At 38.3% G+C, this 7,500-nt stretch overlaps 1 protein-coding gene across 50 annotated transcripts in view; it reads right to left on the bottom strand.

Annotated features, from left to right (window-relative positions):
* Positions 1-7,500, bottom strand: part of Ack-like (activated Cdc42 kinase-like) — a 290,732-nt gene that overhangs the window by 85,396 nt on the left and 197,836 nt on the right. For 12 of the 50 annotated variants that reach the window (XR_010856900.1, XR_010856901.1, XR_010856902.1 and 9 more), the window contains exon 1: positions 921-1,101. The exons of 32 other annotated variants lie outside the window; for them this stretch is intronic. The gene's annotated coding sequence lies outside the window, so the exon portion shown is untranslated. Of the gene's footprint in view, positions 1-920; positions 1,111-7,500 lie in introns of those variants that run through there. 6 more of the 50 variants (XR_010856905.1, XM_067125715.1, XM_067125745.1 and 3 more) reach the window with 4 other exon arrangements.

Genomic DNA, 7,500 nt, shown 5'->3' with positions numbered 1-7,500 from the left:
AGACTATAAATAAAGTTCTCAGGCAGTTTGATTATACTGTTACTCACTTCTGATTACCGCCCGTGCTGAGTTCATATATATATATATATATATATATATATATATATATATATATATATATATATATATATATATATATATATATATATATATATATATATATATATGCATATATATATGCATACATATATATACATATACATTGTATGTATATATGCACACATATTACAACTCATTTATTGATACTACTGTTACCTAATTTATGCAACTCAACAGCAAATCAATCGTATTTTATAAACTGTTAAAACTACTATTACTAATATTATTACATGTAAAGGAAAAATTATAAAGATCAACGCCCAAAGCACAAGCATTTAGTAACTACAAAAACTACTATTATTACTACTATATTAACACACGCAACGGTGTCAAAACCAGCAACAGCGGTAAAAATATAAAGTTCTAACTTTCCTCAAACTCTAGATTATTCTATCAATTTCCAAATGTCAGCTATACTGAAAAGCACTTTCACCTCAACGACGAGTAAATTATTAAACGCCAATCGTAATCTATATAATCACACAGATTACAAGTTTATCATTCTAGGAAAACTTGCTACTATTCGTCAAAACCAGTCTCCGTAAAATTAACTTTTCCACAAGCCAGTAATTAGGGAATTATGAATCCATCTAAAAAAAAAAATAACACTGGTTATCTTTCTGAAGTAAACACCAGCTACCTATATAACGTCTACAGCCCGGCAGGACTTCGCTTTAGCCTCGGTATCAGGAGAGCCGAATTTCGCAGTCCCTCGCAATGAGATAAACTGAACGAATTTCACACAAACACCTCTTCGGCTAAATTCATCCCAACGCTTTCTCGAATGAATGAATGCGGACCAAAACCGAATAGTAACTCACCAGATGAATAAGAATCAGTTCACAATTCCTGAGACAAGTTTAGCAACTCTTAAAGCTCTAGGCGGCCTCTGTACGTCAGTCACTTAAGCACACAGGTCACATGTTCACCCTCCAACGGTCAATTCACTACTGGCTGCTAGGCGGCTCTTAGCGCAGGCAGGCTGCTGCTCTCTAGCTGACTGGCTGCTGTGATGGAGGGAGAAGGCGAGGGAGTATCTCCCTTGCTTCCCTCCTCGCTGTTACCTTACCCCTACGACTACGCCCCCCTGGCAACTAACTAACGTACGCACGTACGTACACGCTGCAGGGTCCCGTTGGTACGTGGATATTCATTCATTACCTCCGCGCAGTACAGTGTAGGGTCGTTTGCATTACGCCGAACCTGATGTCAGGGGTACGTCGCCGGGAATTCTGTGAGTCATATGTACTGTTTTCGAATACTAAAACAGTAATGTTTCTCGTTATTTTGCACACACATGTTGATGATGACATGCGTCACACCACCGAACCTTTAATGCATCTCGCAGAACTAACCTAGCAATGCATTCAACACACTGAAAGGGGAATTAATTCAAAATTATATAAGCGATGCACAAGGCAATTCAGCTATCGTATTCACAAAGAATATAAACTCACAGTGAATAATTACGATCCTCATGACAAATAAAGAGTAGCTGAATGTATGAAAACTACATAAGCACAGCTTTCCGTGTTCGTCTTTTTATTTAACTAAGAATAAGCAAACGCTAATTACAATAATTGGGAAAGGAACATTTTTACACGTCTCATTATTGATAATGGCTACAATTTCGAATTCCGCTGTTGCCGTCATTATTTTTAACGAGATGTCATTATTAAAAAGTACATATTTACATAAGGAAAAATTAAAGAAACCGAGCTACTAATTTATTAAGGAAGATTCCATAGGTTGGAGTGCCAATGTGTAAAAAAAAGTGGGGAAAAGGTGCCAAGAGATGTATGATAAAACATGTAACCATATAAGTGAAATAAAAGGGGAAGAGGAAAAATAAAAATAAATAAATATATGCATAAGTAATCACTAGTTTGGAGATAAAATAAATGAAGTCAAGGATAATGACACTTCGGGAGCACATTTCGTTTTGGGGGGGATCTAATTTAAAAAAAAAAAAAAAAAAAAAAAAAAAAAAAAATGGCTTATTTGCCAAGTGTTCAGTAAAATTAACGTTAATTCTTCTATCTTTACAAAGCGATTAGCCCCACGGAATCAAATTCCTTTATGGAAATATTTTAACTAAACGAAAACTAACTCCTTTCATAAAACACTTAACTAGACCAGACGTAATTTACTTACAAAATGTTTCAACTAATCCAAAGCTATATATACCGTCAAGAATAGTATTAAACCAAATCTAACTTATTTACAAAACATATTAACCAAACGAAAGCGAACTCCTTTATGAAAAATTAATTAAACCAAACATAACTTACTTAAAAATGGTTTAATTATACCGAAGATAAACCGCAACGAATTATATCAAACCAAATCTAACCTACCTACAAGACATTCTAACCAAACGAAAGCCAATTCCTTTATAAAGCAATTACTTAAACCAAAGTTCACTTACCAAGAAAGGTTTAATTAAACCGAAGATAAACCGACGCGACATCGAACCCTTAACGTGGTTCAGATCCTACCCCCTCCCCCCTCATCCCACCCCGAGGCACTTCCCTCCCCCTCCCCAAACCACCACCAAACCAAATATATATACGTCCGATCCTTATAAGGACTTTCTACATTCGGGCCGTCGCCGAATTATTTGGAGTCAGGTCCGCTGACATGCCCGCCCCCGCCCCTCTCCTCCTTGCAACCGGTAGCGAGGTGTCACACTCCTTCCCTTAGGAGAAACTCTTTCGATCGGAAATGCTTCTTTGTACAACGAAGGAAACTCTCAAAAGTAAAGCTATTCAGCGGATGTACTTATAAAGAGCATTTTCAGTTTCATTCAAGGCGTTGGTCGTTTCCTGTTCAAGTTTCGGTTTAAGTTTGTTTCTTCGTTTGGTGTGGGGATGACCTGAACATGTTTGAAGATTTGCCGTTTGAATGATGAGGGGTGCATCATTAAATCGCTTTTGGGGAACAAAAATCTACAAAGGCAGTTGCTGACTTCAGGCTTCATCTGTTAAGTCGTAGCTGAAGCCTCTTTGTGGTGAAGCGTCCGGGAATTAAAGTTACGAATTAATAAGCGTGAAGCAAAATCAAACACAAGGTGCTCCAATTCGTTGCGTAAATGTGATCAGCCAAAAAAAAAAAAAAAAAAATAATAATAAACCTAAAATTTTCCTCATAATTTGACCAAAAATGCTTTCCTTCACCTTTTCCTAAAGAAGAAGAGCTGTAAGGTGTAAACAAATCGAAAAAGTAAATAAACAAATAAAAGAAGTTCACTTTCTCATGACAAATGACATATCTTCCGTCGTCGCAATCACGTGGTCGATAAAACCCCACCTCCCAAAAAACGACGAATTAGGACGGTACACAACGAGGACCCTCCATACACAGGAAGCCTTGGGAAACATACCGAAGGGTTGGGAATCCCTCCATAATGGCCTTAGCTCATTTCACGTCTCATTGCTATGAACCCTCGACCGCTCCCCAACCCCAACCCCGGGACTCTATAAATACAACCCCAAGGAACCTTTATGCAGCAACCCCCTAATTAATTTGTCAGTCTCAAAAGGTGGGTTCATCTTACAACCTTACAAGGGGTTATCAATACAGGTTCACCTTCCTGAGGTACTGTGAACCTTATTGAAAATTAACCTTTTAAAACTCATCTGTCTATAAAAACTGTGAACCCCAACTTGAAATTCTATGAACCTCAGAACGGGAGTGACTTAAAATGCTGTTTACCTTAAAATATTCTGAGTCCTATAAGAAAGCAGCCTTTGAAAATTCATACACTTAAAATATTACGACGCAAAGGAAATTGACCTTTAAACCCCAACTACTTAAAACACTATAAAAGTGCCCCACCTCCTTAAAATACCATGACTTCGAGGTTGCACAAACTCCTAAAAACCACACCCCATTAATATGCAATGAACCGCAGTGGAGATTAACCGCTAAAAACTCCAACACTGTATAACACTATGAACCCCACTGGAGGTTAGTGTATGTTCCTCAACCCCTTTTTTACCTCACATCACTACCAACCCCTTAAAAACCACAAACCATCAATATACAATGAACGTCAGTGACGATTAACCGTAAAGAACTCCAACACCGTCAAACACTAACCCCACTGGAGGTCAGCCCATAACCCCAAAACTCCTATTTTACCTCACATCAATACCAACTCCAACACATCTATGGGGAACAACCATGAGAATCTAACTGGCCAAGCCGGTCCCAAGCCTGGATGAAAAGAGGGGGGTTGTATTACAACAAAAAATTACTGTAGGACCCAACGACTCCCCTTTAAGGACGACCCTGCACCGTCTGCGTCACCGGCGTACAATCTGCATTTCCTACTATCCTTCAAGGACCCCCGGAAACCGGGAATGCGAGACTTGGGGGTCGAGGACGAAGGAATTACTCCGATCCTAGAATCCCATAATTAACGGCTGAATGATGACGGTCCACGCTTATACGATACTTCCCCTCAGCGTGACGTCATACTGATGTATCCGTTGTGTGTCTGTGAATGTCTCGAGTACGCATAAATTTCGCGCATGCACTAATTGAGTGATGACGTCATTGTGATATCTCTAATATATAAATACATATATACTGGTATTTTAAAATCGCTTTTAGCACAGAAATTCATTTCACTGTTACTCTTCTCGCGCAATGACCTTGGGCAATGTAACGCCAGCTTAGTATATAAATACAATATCCCCAAGATGTATTCGATGCATCATGAATGGCCTTAACTATGAAGAGATTTTCTGAATAATATTCACTGAAGGCATTTTTATCAATAAATAATAATTTTTTTTTACCAGCTTTTAATGCAAATGACCTTTGACTTGCCACGCCAATTCTTCAAAAACTAGATTCGTTTATCTGCTTTGGGGTTGCAAAGACTATGGTCAGCGACACAGCTCTCTCGACGAACGTAGAAAAAAAAACTGGCACTCGTGTTTTGCATACGAAATGCAAACAAGTGGCTGAGTTACAGCAGTTAGTATACTCTCCCGGGGAGAGAGAGAGACAGAGAGAGAGAGAGAGTAGGGCCAAGTTCCGCAGTGTTTGGAAACTCTATAGTCGAGTGCCCAAACATTTACGTGAACATTACTTGGAACTGTTTCTTGCAGAATCAACAATCGCGCAGTCACAAGTATTAAAACAAATACACGCACCTTTACAAAATGCTACTCTGTATGCTTGCTGCAGTATCAACAGCTCTCTCTCTCTCTCTCTCTCTCTCTCTCTCTCTCTCTCTCTCTCTCTCAACAACCATGCAGTCATACGTATCAAAACAAATACACAGCACATTTACAAAATGCTACTCCGTATGATTGCTACAGCATCAATTTAAGAGCTCTCTCTCTCTCTCTCTCTCTCTCTCTCTCTCTCTCTCTCTCTCTCTCTCTCTCTCTCTCTCTCTCCCCCAACCTTGACAAAACTTGGTTGGAATGAGCAAAACCACAAATAAAAGAACGCAAAAATACATAGGCACTTCAAAATAATGTTTATAATTTCGAAGCCTAAACACTGTTAAGATAAACAATTTACTGATGTTTTAAAACCCACTGTCAAGATACTGGCAGTTTCTCTCTTTACGGAGAGCAAACTTACTTGTTTATTTTACTCCAGAATTTTTCTCTTACTCTAGATTTTTCCCTCTTACTCTAAATTTTTTTCTCTAACTAGAATTTTTCTTTCTAGGGTTTTCTCTCTTACTCTAGATTTTTCTCTCTCGTTTTCTAGATTTTTTCTCTTACTCTAGATTTTCTCTCTTACTCTAGGTTTTTTCTCTCTTACTCTAGGTTTTTCCCCTCTCTAGATTTTCCCTCTTACTTTAGATTTTTCTCTCTTACTCTAGATTTTTTCTCTCTTACCCTTGTTTTTTCCTTTCCTTACTCTAGATTTTTCCTCTTACTCTACATTTTTTCCTCTCTTACTCTAGATTTTTTCTCTCTTACTTTAGATTTGCTGCGAGTCAAGGACCAGCGACTGATGTTACTTTATGACGAAGTACCGAGAACCACTTACCAAATTATGGGATGGCCCTGGGGTCATGGGTATTAAGTAAAGGACCACGAAAACTGCCGATATTGTCCGTGGGTCCTGACCGCACTACTACCACTACTACTACTACGACTACTACTACTACTACTACTACTACTAATAATAATAATAATATGTTAATTCATTTGACCGTTCATGTTGCACAACAAATTGCAAATAAGTTGAAAATAAATAAAATGTATTACTATTACCACTACTACCAATAATAATAATAATAACAATAATAATAATGTTAAACCAAATTTCATGTAAAGTACACATTCATTTGACAGTTGGAGATACACAACACACGGCGCATAAGTTGAAAATAAAGTCAATAAATAAAAATGTGTAAAAACAAAAATATTAGTTAAGAAAAACGTACAAAAATTTATTCAAATACACTATATAAATACATAAAGTATATATCAGAACACACACAAGCATAATCACCGGATTTATAATGAAATATCCAACATTTTCTTTTCCTGACCAACTTTAAAAGTCCGCAATCAACGAACACAATGGGGCGGAGACAGACCCTACCCAGTGACGTCATCGAGTCGGCAATTAGCGGCCATCCTGCAGGGCTGATTTCTTGTCCCCCCGCAAAAGCTGACCAAAGTCGCGACCCATAAAACACTCGACAGCGACGATTAGCCGCAAAGACGCCATCTGGCCTGGGACGCCCTGAACGACAAAATCGTCGCAGCTAATGTAAGCCGAGCGAACAAAAACTTTGAGGGGACGTGAAGAATGCAGTATGTAAACAGAGCGAATTACACAATTTGGTCTAGATGGGCTCAATGGTCTGTGAGATTGTTCAAGAAGGTGTTTATTAGAAAATTGAAAGAATAACATTGTGGAAAGAAGAGACGACGGAGAATAATATTTATAAGAAAACTTTGGAGTTTAAAAACATAAAGAGTGGACAGTGAAAATGTAACCCCATAAAGCAAATCTCTTAAATTACATAATTTGATCTAGATAGATTCAACAGTCCTTGGGATATGTACGAAATTCTTTAAGAAGAAGAAATAATAAATCACTCTACGGAGGATCCTTTAGAAGGGAGTCCTCCCATAATGGATCATTCTACAGAGTATCCTTATACAGATTCATCTGAAGGGGATCCTTCTGTAGTGGATCATTCTACAGGGTATCCTTTTACAGACCTTCTGAAGGAGGTCCCTCTACAGTGGCTCATTCTACGGGGGATGCTTCTACAAATCCATTTCAAGGGGGATCCCTCTACAGTGGATCACTCTACAGGGGATCTACAGTGGATCATTCTACAGAGTATCCTTCTACAAATCCATCCGAAAAGGGATCCTTTATGGCGCATCATGCTACAGGGGATCTACG

This window comes from Macrobrachium rosenbergii, chromosome 23 (assembly GCF_040412425.1).
Source record: "Macrobrachium rosenbergii isolate ZJJX-2024 chromosome 23, ASM4041242v1, whole genome shotgun sequence".
Lineage (NCBI taxonomy): Eukaryota > Metazoa > Arthropoda > Malacostraca > Decapoda > Palaemonidae > Macrobrachium > Macrobrachium rosenbergii.
This window is presented reverse-complemented; position numbering and strand designations above follow the sequence as displayed.